We start from the raw sequence: 13,967 nt of genomic DNA on the forward strand, positions 1-13,967 counted from the left end.
GGTGTCCCAGCTGTATGCATTTACAAGCCAACACACACAGATGTCAAGTGGTTCACAGATGACATGGCAGCCCTGACTGTACCACATGCTGTACTGGATTATGCAGGTCTTCTGAACCATCCCCTTGAAATGGTCAGATAAGCCTTTCCCCGCAACGCTTCTGGTTCCTCCGGCTCAGCATGCAGGATGAATCTCACAGCCATAGAGGAGAGACTCATAAAGCTGCCTGAAAATGTGTTTCATAGATTCTGACTTTAAGACCAGCAGGACTGCTGTGATATCTCATCTGACTTTGCCCCTGACAGAATGGAGCGTATGAATCCCAGAAATCCCTCAATTCCTTCCAGTACATCTTTTAGAAAGCCTTCCTACCAATGTGAGATGTCAAGTGATGGAGATAGAGCAGCATTCCCTGATGAGACGTTCCTATGGATAACACCCACACACTCCCCTGTTAAAAACCTCTGCTTTTACCTTCTGCTTGAATTTGTCTAGCTTTGGTTTCCAGCCACTTGATCTTGCCGTGTCTTTGACACCTGGACTGAAGATCCCTCTACTCTCAAAAATTATTCCCTGTGCGGGTAATTATAGTTGACACACCATTCAGAAACATACTAGATGTTCTCACCTCTACCATAATAATTTAACAAATATAACTAGTCAATTTTTTTTAAAGTAGGTATTTGTAGACAAAAATGGACTTCTCCATAATTTAAAATATGGAAAAAAAAAATTTGGAAGAGAGGTTTGGAGATTTTTTTTAATTACTTTGACAAAACTTGTAGGTCTCCTTTTTTTTCTTCTCCACACTTGGGGGTTTTTTTCTCCTTTTCCCAAATCCTTCCACATCACCTCATTTCTCAGTAGTGAAATAAAAAAGAGAGAGGCAGCTAAATGGAAATGGCAATTAAAATTCAAACATTTCATTATAAACCCACAAAATTTAAAACTTTCTGTTTAAATTTTCAAAATTAAAATAGTGTAAAGCCTGAAAGCACAGGTTTCTTTTTCTTTAGGCAACCCTGTATCTTGACAGGTTACAATCTCCCATTAAAATTATACTCTTGAAATTAAAATATGTAAAAATATATTTTTGAAGGAGCATTGTCCTCTGCTACCCATCCTCTGTAATGCTCTTTGCCTCCTTTCTTTTCTCAGATTTTCCTTCATTGTTTCTGAGCTTTTATAGTAAGTTCTTTTGTTGTTTTAAGACACAAAGAAAAAAATTCAAATGCCACTGAAGGATAACTGTATATAGAAAAACAATCATGAGCAGTATAAATTTACTACTTCTAGCTGTATAACAAGATGACCTTATTTGCAATATATCATATTCGTTGGCTGTTACACAGTGTATTTTTGAAATCTGTTAATTCTGCAATAATGTCTTAATAATATCAAACTGTGTGTATTGTATAGCATATATATTATCTCATGCATTGGAATAACTTCTCATTACAGCATTTCCTAACTCCTCCATCCCCATTTGACAAACATTTAAACAATTTTTACCTCGTATTTTAAAGTATGGCTGACAAATGCAGAAGATGAATACTTCCAGGAAAATAGGGGAATACTAATGAGTATACTTTTTATCTATGACATTGCATTTTTCTGTTTTCATTGTTCACAGTGCTAATACAGCCTGGGGAAGACAGCGCTGCTTCAAAATGCAGCTACTGATAGAAGGAAATCATTAATAATGGGTCATTCTTTTTTCCAAGTATCTGCTCCCTTAAACCTGAGTATTTTTAAAGCTAACTTATATTTTAAATATGGGTAGTAACAGAAAGCTGATCAAGAGAAAAGAGCTAGGCTTTATTTTTCCTGTTTCCTCACCCAGCAAAATTGCTGTTTGGTTTCTCTCAAAAAAAATCACCTTCCTGCTAATAGTAATAGGAAGGAGAGCTTGATTTTCCAATCCAAAATTAAATTTTAAGACCAGAAAGTAGAGGGAGGAAATAAATATGAAGCCCCATGAGTCATTTTCACAGTCACCTTCTGAACCACACCCCCAATTTTCTGACAACAAACCTACTGTAATCTAGAATAGAGGTTGACAATGATGTTCCTGTGGTCAGAACACTCCATTACATCAGGCAAATAAGTGTTTCTTTTATTTATAATGTACTTGTATTTTGCTATCCAAAGTCACTCAGGAGAATTTACTGAATATATTTTCACAACAGTAGATCAATTGGAAAAGCTTAGGAACACATAATTATTCCATATAATTGCATTTTACTCCTGTGATGGGATAAAGTTATCCAATGAGGGAAAAAAAATAATAATAAAAAAACATTCCAGAGCACAGAGGGTTTATTTCTTTCTCTTTCCCTTTTTTTTTTTTTTAAACAAGTGTCCCTAGCTCTTATACTTTCGTAAGCAAAATGATTCACTGCAGGAAATGAAGCGTTAATGCAGCTTCACGACATTTTGAAGCTACAGCTGTTTCAATAGACAAGATTTTTAGCCCTGAATGTACTAGTAGCACTTGGAGCTGAAAGCATCTATTGAATGAAGAAGGGCTTGACCCTTTGCTCAGTGACTTCAAAGTTGTGAGTCATATGGCCCAGAAAGAATCCTTGAAGTCTTCAGAAATAAAAGTGCAACATAACCATTGTGCTACAAATGGCTTCTGTAAAAAAGCATACTTATCATTATGCACCAAACTACATAAATGAGTCTAAAAATTTTAACTGCACTTTTCAAAGGATAAATGCAAAGAAATAGGAAGCTGCAGCCCTGGACAGCTAGGTCAGTCTGCAGCACAGGTTGGCTCTGGGCTGTGCTCTCCTCACCTCCCACAAGCAAATCCAGGTCAGGATTAGACGGTACATGCATGGAAGATCTCTGTAACTCCAAGAAGGCCAGTGTGCCTAGAACGCCACTTGATAACATCTGCATAAATTGCTTTGTCAAAGAAGAATGGGTAGAAATCACAACTGCCAACAACTCTACTGTCTTCAATCTTCTTCAACAAAGATATAGCTTCATTTACCAATTGCAGAATACTCTTTTCTTTGACTCTTAACAAACTTTTTTTAATAGCTTCAGTGAGACCTCCCATCTATCAGAGCCTCAGACAGGGCCAATAGGCAACCGATGAGTCTCTAAAAAGGAAGGAAATACCTGCAGGTATTGCTGAACAACTGTAGAAGAGGTAACAATGACTACAAGCACCAACCAATATAATCAAGGTAGAACAGGGAAATATATTTGAATTACCTGCATAAAATATAACCAAGATGGAGGAAAAAACCTCTCAGTAAACAAAAGAAAGAGAGCATGAAAAAAAATAAGGGGACTAGTAAAAAAGCTGAGGAAATTAACTGAGTAATTATTCGTTCCAATAAAGGAAGGGGGAAATAGGTGGAAAGGATGCAAATCAAAGGAGAAAAATACTGCAGGCAGTAATACCAAAGAAGACAAGAAAACTGGTAGGAAACAAAATTAAAGGAGAAACTGTGGAAGAAAGGATGGAAATGAATGCTTATTCACCCAAGAGCTGTGAACACTAGGTATTGATCTAAACAGTCAGTACTGATGTCTAGAAAAGCATTTTTTATAAGAAATATATAAAGCATTTATATAAGAAATTAAAATCAACAGACATGCTTCCATACTCTTAGTAACTTTGGGCTTATGTTAAATAGTTAAAGCAGATGTCTGTGGGTGACAAGGTATCATTTAGGTTGGACCCTGGAACAACCTGGGGAAAACTACTAAAACCAAGCAAAGCAAAGTGTTCCAGCAATGTAACAAAAGGAAAGCCACCGTAATGAAAGGCACTTTGGAAAGACTCAATGAAGTCAAAATCAGCCTTGAGTCCTCCAGGAAAAGAGATCATCTTTTTATGGGCAGCTCGATTAAAATCTTTTGCTCACTATTATGGGAAAGATGCACTTTGACCTATCAGCCAACCTTCTTTCCAGTGAAGAGACATTGGTTAACTGTCTCACAAAGTACTTTAGTTCCAACAGACCCTGAGTAATTAATGATTTTTCTAAGATATAACAAGAAGAATGAATGCTAAAGGAACAAAAACTTTGTCTTCCTTTAGATGGGTCTTTTAATTCAAGAAATCCAAACAAAAAAAAGTGATAAACAAAGCTGAATCTGACATGAAAAGAACTATTTTGCAGATAGGCCACAAATAATAAAAAGTTCCCCAAAAGGACTGGCTTTCCAGACATGCAAGTGCCCGATTAACCTGTCTGGTGACAGCCCATCCTTAATTTTCCTACCTACAGCTGGTGTGACACTTCACCATGTCTGCAGACTCTAAAGGGTTAACTACATAAGGGTTTTTTCCTATTCAAAACTCTGTGCATCCTATTTCCTTAACCAGAACATCTCGTGCATTGTGCTAGCACACAATGAAAGTATTCAGCAATTCTTATGATTCAATCTTTTTCTGTCATTGCTTTTAAGCTTCTGGCTAGGAAAGTGTTACTGTGGAATAACACAAGTGCTCTGCTTAAAATTACTTTGGGTTTTTAATTCATCTCTTCCGGACTTTGAGCGGCACAAGCTGAAGCAGAATGTGTCCCCTTCTATTTCTCACATCCTTAAAATAAATCCATGAAACGTGGCTTCATTACTCTCTTCCTTAGGTATAGGAACAATACTGGATGAGATCATTAATGTCAGAGGGTCGCTAAAGCCCAAAGCAAGACAATGATTTTGGCCAGCTGAGGGAGCAGGTCTATTGTTCCTTAACGATTCAATAGGTGAAAATCTTTTCATTCTGGAAGGATGCTACTATCAAAAGTGCATCAGCTTCTTCTGATTTAAACATCCATTTGCATCTGAAAAGATACTCTTCCTAAATTATATGTGTGCTCCACATGTAATGCTTCACAGTAATCAAATAACAGGGCTAAGAATGACATTGATGTTTGAATGCTACACATCAGTGCTTATGGCTACTGATACCACAAAGTTAACCCATCTGTAATTAAAGACGATAAAGAAAACCACTGCAAGCCCCTATGCCCCCAGAAAAGCTTAGAGAATAAGCTAATACAACAGCATGGGCAGGGAAGTGTCTCACGGAAAGGCAGTTTGTGGCTCCATCTCAGCCTGCCAGGCCTCTAATTATGGCCTACACGATCTTGCTCCTGGGTCAGGTATCCACACTAAAGAATAATCTGAACTGCAAGGGTCTGGTTTGTTTTATTTAGAATATGCCAGGAAAAAAAAAAAGAAACTCTCTATGAAAACAAAACTACAGAGGGTGGACTTAATTCTTTCCAGGTTTGGATCCAGGCTGATCCGACAAGCCTAGCTTTGTCCCACATCTGTTGGAAAGATGGAAAATTTGCTTACACTTGCTCTCAGGAAGGGCGAATTGAGTAGCAAAATGTTGGTGGCTGAGCAAAAAAAGGGGCTTATGTCCAACTTGTTTCTCAGACTGCTGAAGCCAAAGCTCTAAAAGATTACGGTATCTCCTTGCTGGAAGACAAAAACAATGTTCTTTAATAAAAGATGCTGTATCACCAAGGATTTGCCGCCATACACACACATCCTTCCAATTTTGATGAAAGTCTCATAAATAAAATTAACAAAACTGTCTCTCTCCCTGGCAGGTCATTTTTTGTCGTAGCCAAATTTCTTAACAAGTAGCAATTACCAAGCCACGTTGCCTGTAAGTGCACCCAACAGTCACAGACTACTGGGTGACATATTATATCCATGAGTACCTCACAATTGAAATACATTTTCCCTATGGGACTACATCACTGCTTGATTTAATTTTTCCTGACATTTGGCCTGGAGCTTCTATAAAGAAATGAACTTAGGATGGCTTTGCTGACAGCAAAGGACAAACCATGGCTATATACTCAAATCCTACTTAAATCATGCACACTACCCTTTTAAAATACTAATCCTGCATAAATTGCAGGATAGTCACTGAGATCTATTAGTCAGCGTTCATCTTCTACTGTTTGAGGATGAGCTATAGGTCCACATATGCAGTACAAAAGGTCCAGCATAAATCATACAACTGCGAAGGGATAAACACTTTCACCAGTGACAAATTTATCGATGTGAAAGGAGATATGCCAACTCGTCGGAATCCCTACCAGGTTTTTTACAGCCTCAATAGTTCTTACTATGAATCATCCATACTTTCGTTTGGACTGGTTACTTCTTCCTTTTCCTCCACAATGTTCTCTAAAAAACAGGTACATAAAAAGATGCCATTTCAAGAGTACTCCTAAGAGAGAGAGGCAAATGGAGCGACTTAATGTAAACTGGGTGAGAGGAGATGGATTAGGAATTAGAGTACTACAGTGCTTCTAATAAGTCTCCTGCCTGAAGAGCAGCCAAAGAAGTCTACATTCATTCTCCAGTTAGGTTATATCTTTCTCTTTAATATTATGAAGCTGTTATTAATATTATGAAGTTGTGTGTCTTTCCAAAATTTAATGCCTATTAGAAGTGACACATTCACGAGTTCATAGAGGGAAGTGCTCTGGCTATGATACAGGCATAACACAACCACCTATGCAGTATTTCCAATGGTTTCCTGAGAGAGTATCTCAGTCCTGTGCATGAGGACCACCCTACAGCTGTACAATCTCCAGTTCTGTTTGAATCCTTGGTTTCAGTATTGAGGGGAGCTGAATATATCATAAGGAGAACTGCATAGTTTTAACTGTGTAAAGCTCTAAGAATTTCATTACCTTATTTTCACAAAAACAGATAGAAATGGTTCCCGAACTCTTTGGAAAAGGAAAATTTCAGAAAAATTAAAATTAGGACCAAATGACGCCTGGCCCCAGTCTTATTAATCTGAGAACAGTTCTCTCTGAGCTCCGCATCTTCACCGCCAGGTGGTCTAACAGTAAATGCTCCCCAACACAAACTGATCTGAGGTTGGCGTTCAGTTAAGATAGCAAGTAAATGCCTACATCCCAACAGCAGTGGAAAGTCCTTCATCCACGGGAAGACTGGTCCACAAGAAGACTGGTCACCCAGGAACCAGTGAAGCATTATGACAAGTCAAAGCAGGACAAACATCAACTGTTTGTGGTTACCATTACATTAGATGCACCCTAGATCTTGTGACCCTCCTTTGACATTTGGAAGTACCTCATCCAAATACACAAGTTTTTCAGGCATTGTATAATCTGTTCCATACAAATATCTCTCAACTATTTCTCATGTTCTTGTATTGTCCTCCTAAACCTCTTTTCTTCCTGCCTTCTAAAGCAACTTGACCACCCACAGCAGGTATGAACACATGCATGGAATAACCCATTTCTGGGTTAAAACCAGTCAGTTCAGGATTAAAATCGGCTATGTTGACCAGTCTTTGAATATATTAATCTTCGAATAAATGGCAGAATGCTTAAAAGCAGGTTAGATCTGCCCCATGAATACCAAAACAGAGAAATCAGGCCTAAGTTTACCACACTTTCAAATGCCCACTATTCACATTCTCCACTCCTTTAAATGCACAGCCTTCTTGTTTGTGGAAACAATGGGACAATACGCTCCAGGTTTATGCCTCTTTCCTTTTTGATGCATCTGCAGGTTTACTTTTGTACCTGTTATCAGGATATCTTCTGTGCCCTGAGGAGTGTTTAAGAATGTGGAGAAACCATCACAGCAATTGAGTTCCCGTTTATCACACGAACCTTGGTCACTAACCGATCAAATGTTGTCACTGAAAATGTGAAGTGAAATGCACTTAAACAAAAAACCACAAAGTAAAGAAATAGAAAGGTTTTGTAGATAGAAAGATTGCCTACATGAGCCATGTTTCATACAGCGTTGGTGAAATTTGTATGTTTTGGAACAAAAAATTTCTCCCCACCTTCAAAGCAAAGTGAAAAAGTCTCAATTCAATCTTTGAAAATACTTCATTTTAGAAAGACCAAAAATGCCTTTTAAGCCTTTAGGTTTGCACAGAGAGAACAGTCTGAATCATACCTCTCAAGAACAAACAACAGCTCTTTCCAGTTCAATTGAACTGAGTTCTTTTTCCAAAAATCAATTCTTTTTGCTGAGCTCTTTCTCTCTGTTCTGTCCCTCTAGTATACCTCATCCAGATCTCCCTTTGCCCATGTTACTCTCAATAATAATGATTTTCACTCTCCAATACTGTAACTCAAGCTCCTAGTCTTCTCCTAGGTTTCTTTTGCTTGAGGCAGTCAGAACTAAAAGACACATCATCTGTCTTAAGACCCGCATTTTTTCCTAGGTATGTAGCAGATCCTTGGTGTGACCAAAGCAAGTCATTTAGCTCTCTGCTTCCGTCTCATATATTTAGGGGAGGACATCATCAGGCAGGGAAAGTCCCTCCATCACAACTCTTCACACTCAGTGGAACCATGACTTCATTAACAGACCCAAACTGTAATGTTTCTGTGTCAGATTTTAAATTCAAACATGTCTTGCTTTGTAAAATGGTAAGTAAATTTGTTTCTTAACAACACTGTAAACCTTTTAAATCATGTATAAGCAGCAGAACAAAACCTCTACATTGCTAGGGCAGAGTAAGATATTTTAGTGCCAACTCTGGTCCATTAGATTTTAATTGGCTCCAGCTGGCAGTCCCATAAACTATAACATTTTTCACCTGCAGCTGAGCAGCTGTCCACACAAAGAGAAGAAAAAAAATTCCCACCGAGGAAAAAGAAGAAAATATGTTGCCTGTAACTTCTTCCTTAGAGTCTAATACAGAACTAAGTATAGTCAGTGTACCAGATTAAACAGCTCTTTCAGAGTTCCTTTTTATCCAAAATCCAGATAACCTCAAAACCTTACATTCTGCAGTACATTTACGCAAGGAGAATCAGTCATTCAAACACATTTCTCCAAGGAATCTGTGTAACGCTCTACTAGTGAGAGTTAAGTTTAACTCAGAAACTTAATATAAACTCAGAAACGGTAGTGATCAGGATTTTTCCAAATCTCTGTCTCTGCTTTACCTGCCTGGCTGGATGTACTATGGGATAGAGCACCTCACTGCTTCTCACTGGCAAACTGAACAGGCGCTATGGCTCAGACTGCACAATTCCTTAAAGTTTTGCCACTCGAGTAAAAAGGATTTAGTCACAGAAACTGCAGAACTGAATTAGTTCTGCCACTTCAGCAATGAAGTACAATTTTAGTCAAGTACAGGCAACTGTCCATGTATCACCTATGTATGTGTAGATAGGTAGAAAGACAGATAGATATTAATTACAGTTCACAAAAATTATAGCAGCTTGATCAAATTCTAATCTCAGCGTAGTAACTCCAGAGTAACTAGCAAACCAAAGGGAGATTCCAGATTTTCACTGGAAGACAAAGATTACAACTTGGTCTGCTAGATTTCGATTGTAGTGCTACCTTTTCCTTTCATTTATTCCTCTTTGAGAATGAACAAGAAGGAAAAAAAACCAGACTTTTGGTCTGACCTGCAGATCAGTCTTTTCAACTAAACAGTCTCACCTGTATTACTGCTAGCAGTGGTAGTAACAGACATGACGCTATCTCCTGCAATGACATGGAAAAACATCTTCCATCCCTCCGAGGAGAGGATACTTCAGAGGAGCTGGACAAGAGCTTGCTCTCCCCCACGAGCAGTGCCAGGACGACCCCACTGAATTCTGCAGGCACTGCCAAATGATCAGCACACGAAGAGCTGCAAAAATCCCCCTTTGCTAATTGGTATGTGCAACACCTGTAAGGAGAGGGCTGGCACAGACTCCCCTTCAGAATGGTGAAACGGGTGTCACGTTGCCTCCCCGCTGAGCACGCAAGCCCTGTTCTCCCGCCTCCCCTGCCCTGCTCTTCTGCTGTCACAAAGGTCTTTCGAGGAACTAGAAAAACCACACTGAAACACGGACGCCTACGGTGGTGTGCAGGCCTTTGGGGCTTGAAGCCTCAAAGATTTTCTCTGCTCGGGGAGCGCCTGGGAGGACAGAAGGCTCGGCTTTCCGCTCCACTCCAAAACGAGCAGCGCTCGCGCTCTGGCATCCCTCCTCCCAACACGCGCGCCGGCAATAAAGCACGCAGACAGGGCTATTTAAAAAATGACCCTAATGATGTAAATTAGACAAACATTAATAAACTCAGCAGGTTATTTCCCTACTGGAAAAACCACCATAGATCAGAACAGCTCTCACGTCAGTGATTCATATTGTTATACAAGGCCTGTGTCTGAAAATAAAGGTCCCACCTGAGACTTGCATTGAAAACACCTTATCCACCAGGATCGCCTTTATTATTTCTGAACTACAAAGAGGCCAATAAAAGAGCTGTATTAAAACAGTCCCTCTGTTACCTGAATGCTGTGATTAAATGTTTGACTTACAGTTTGCTTTATTAAGCAAAGCAAACACCGGCAGCTTTCCAGATTTCTGAACTTTTGAGTCATTTGGGCTGACCCAAACCTGCTCACATCCTACCAGCCTGGAAACTCCACATAACACAAACCTGCAGGTTATATTTTATCCTACTGTAAAGAGTTAGATGCCTGATTATACAAGGGTTAATTTCCCATTACAGGGATCTCTTAAAGCTATACCACAGAGAGGCTCAAGAATCACAGGTTTTGCTCTTGATGGCAGAAGGCTTATGCCAGACAGCCACAACTTCTCACTTTAAAAGAAACATGTAATCTTATATTAATATCTAGTCTAAGAATTCTCATATTCCTAATATTTTTTGTTAATTATGTCATTTCTACATGTGCAATAATACATGACACTGAAAGAAGAAAAGGGACTACAGATTAACAGCCAAAAGACTGGAAACACCAAAGCTAAGAGTAAGCACTCTTTTCCTACCTCCATACTGGAGTAAAACAGTGGTGGATGAGGCCCCCAAGCACCTACCAGCCAAGCTCCACCCTTCCAAGGCCTTCTCCAAATAAACTGGCACAGCTGATCCTGACTTTGGAGATATGATGGCCATTTTAACACTTGAGATCTCTCCCAGCACTGTCTTCTGCGATACCCTAGTATGAATGATTAATATCATACATCACAACTATTTAATTCTATGCTAGCAATAAAAAATACAGAAGTGGACCAAACTACCACTCCAAACATTGTTTTTAAATATGTCAGCAACCACTGCACAATGCTAAGGCCCAAATCCTCAAAGATATTTAGACATCAACCTCCGTTTCAGTACCTACATTTATTGTAGAGGTCCTATGACAGTCTCAAAATCCTACAGTTCAGCTGTTCCTTCAGTGCTTCAGGGGTAAGAATGTTAAAGCCCACACAAGTCTGTATGCAGAAAACAACCCACCTTTGACACTGGGTTCGCCCAACACTGACAGCTCTATCTTAATAAGCCAAACCTTCCTCATCTGTTGTGCTGCAATGGTCTGCTTTGTTCCATGGATTATGAGAAAGCATACTCATCTCACTGTAAACTGCACAAAGAGAGGCTTGGATCTAGCTCACAGATGGACACCTAAATGCATGTGCCACACACAGGCGTTCACACGTGAAGAAGTCACCTGAGGACCCATTACAGTCAATGTAAAAAGTCTATGTCAGCTGCTCAGCTCATCCTGAAATAGGCACTTAAATTTTGTTAGCTGAACAGTCCTGGACTGCATTGCTTTAGAAGCTGAATAGCTTTAGACTCTTACAATGAGATCTTTACTGACTTTGTAATAGGACCTTAGACTCCTGCTTCACATGTAGACAACTCTATTCAGATATTTAAATTCACAAACAGAATCTTACCCTGAAGTCTAAAGAGATGATGCATGTTCAGGTTTTACTGAATATGTTGTCATCCAGTCTCTTCCACCCCAAAGGGATGAGTGCCTTCATGAGGAGTGTGGGAAAGCTTACACCAGAGACAGATTTTACAATATATCAGTTTGTTAGTTACAGATGAAAATACTGCGTGCTGTTCCTTCTGCCTGCAGCTTATAAACTATATTTTAGATGTGTAACTTAGCCATTGTTCCTCACTTAAGGTATAGCTGTTCTGTTCCACTGTATCACTCAGTACCATCAAACCTGTGAGGCCACAAAGGATTTAAGCATGTCATTTAATCATTCTCCAAAAGGCAAGCTGAACAATGTCACATCTTTATCATTGCATATGGCATCACTTACCCTGATAGCTGTAAAAGCAAGAATCACCGTTAAGCATTTAATCCTGTCAGACAGGGATATTAACCTGCTATTTTAGAAGCCATTGCCATCTGATCTGTGCACTACTGACAATGATGGCTTCCCAAGGAACAATTCTTTCTGCCAAAAGAAAGAATGGTACAAATAGCTTTGATGGAGACGGAACCCTAGACCTGGTGGAGCAAACTTTTGATGGAAGTTATTTCAGTAAAGACAGTGTGGGGAAAAAAATGAGTTCTTTAAAACATTCATTGACTTCTTGTAATGCATAACAAATTCATCTCTTTCCCACATTTGTACATACACACGTATATATTATTCACCTATCTGTGCTTACGTGAATAAAATCAAAGAATGACCTCATGCCATAGTTGATGTGCTAGCAAGGATCTCAACCCTAAAGTAGGCTTCAAGGGGAAGAAAGTGAATAAACAGAAGATTTCGAATCATGGATTAGACATTTGCTTGAACAAGTACTTTGCTGAGACTAAACACAACAACTGAAGGAAGCAACTGGACTCTGGATTCTGGGCAGAATACAGCCATACCAGCTGGACTCAGTTGACAATGACTCTTTCAGACATGAGATGCTTCATTCATATTTCACACAATGGCTACATGAGTAATGAACAGATGGTTTTGCTATTCGCACCACTTAGTGGAGCATGAAATAATGCACTGACAGGTAGGAGAGAGAAGAACTTGAAGCAGGTGTTGTAGTAATACTATGGCAGCATACAGTATGTCAAAATCCAGGGTGCAAAATACTTAACCAAAATGTATTCAGAGGTTCCCAAATTAGAGGCATTAATAGCTAATTTTTAAAATTTTTTTTTTAAGCTCAGAGGACAAAAATTATAATAAACAAGGACATTTTAGAGTGAACTTGATAACTAATCCATTCAGGCCTGTATGTTCTCCTGTACTAATAGAAGAGAGACAAAGATCATCCATATATATGACCTCCAAGCCTGACTACTGCAGTGCACAGTGCATGGGACTGAAAGCTAGAGGTCTAAACAAACTCCAGCTGGTGTAACAGGCAGCTGCCCAATTAGTAATGGATTCACTGTCCCACAGACACATTGATGCTCTGGTCACAGTACTCACTGATGAGAATAAAGTTTAAAAAAATTAAAAAAAAAAAAAAAGCCAAGTTTTTATCTTCAAATCTAGCCTCCTATTTGACCCTGAACTGAAAACTCCAGCACTGAGTTCCTGCCATCATATGATGGTATCTGGGCCTGGAAGTTGACCTGCCTCCTCAAGCTAACATGCAGACAACCCAAAGCAGTGTTTAAAAGCACCCCTGGTTTCTCTTGGAGTAAGTGAAACCATGCAGAACCTCACTCAGAAGCCAAAAAACCCCAACTACAAAATACATTTTGGATTCTTTTTAAGTCTCATGAATAACTTTTTAAGTCTAATTCATTAATTTAGGACTAAAAGTTTTCTATATTTTAACAAGAAATCTAGCAATGCATACTAAATTTCATTTCTTCCTAAAATATTTTAAGAAAATATTAACTATTAAATTAAATATTAGTAACAAAATACAAAGTAAATTCTTTTTGGTGTTGTACTAAACATAGTGCAGGTTTTTGCTGCAACTATCGTAATGTGAATGAAATAAAAAAAGAGCTTCTATTCCTTGAGGACATCTGTCTCTGTGTGAGAAACTGCACTCGGGAGCAGCACACCTCCTCAGATGTTATTTGTCATTAGGGTTTTACCCATATTACTTACCTTCATGGGCCTTTTCTCATATTTTTGGACAAACACCTTGCTAAAGACAACATGTTGGGATCAACCCCCCTTCCACTTCCACACGTGAACGAAGAGCAGCTCCACTGCTCAACACTC

At 39.0% G+C, this 13,967-nt stretch overlaps 1 protein-coding gene across 5 annotated transcripts in view; it reads right to left on the reverse strand.

The window, feature by feature from the left end:
* The window catches only part of SORCS2 (sortilin related VPS10 domain containing receptor 2), a 587,964-nt gene that overhangs the window by 484,087 nt on the left and 89,910 nt on the right, over positions 1 to 13,967 (reverse strand). The window lies entirely within an intron of this gene.

This window comes from Buteo buteo, chromosome 1 (assembly GCF_964188355.1).
Source record: "Buteo buteo chromosome 1, bButBut1.hap1.1, whole genome shotgun sequence".
Lineage (NCBI taxonomy): Eukaryota > Metazoa > Chordata > Aves > Accipitriformes > Accipitridae > Buteo > Buteo buteo.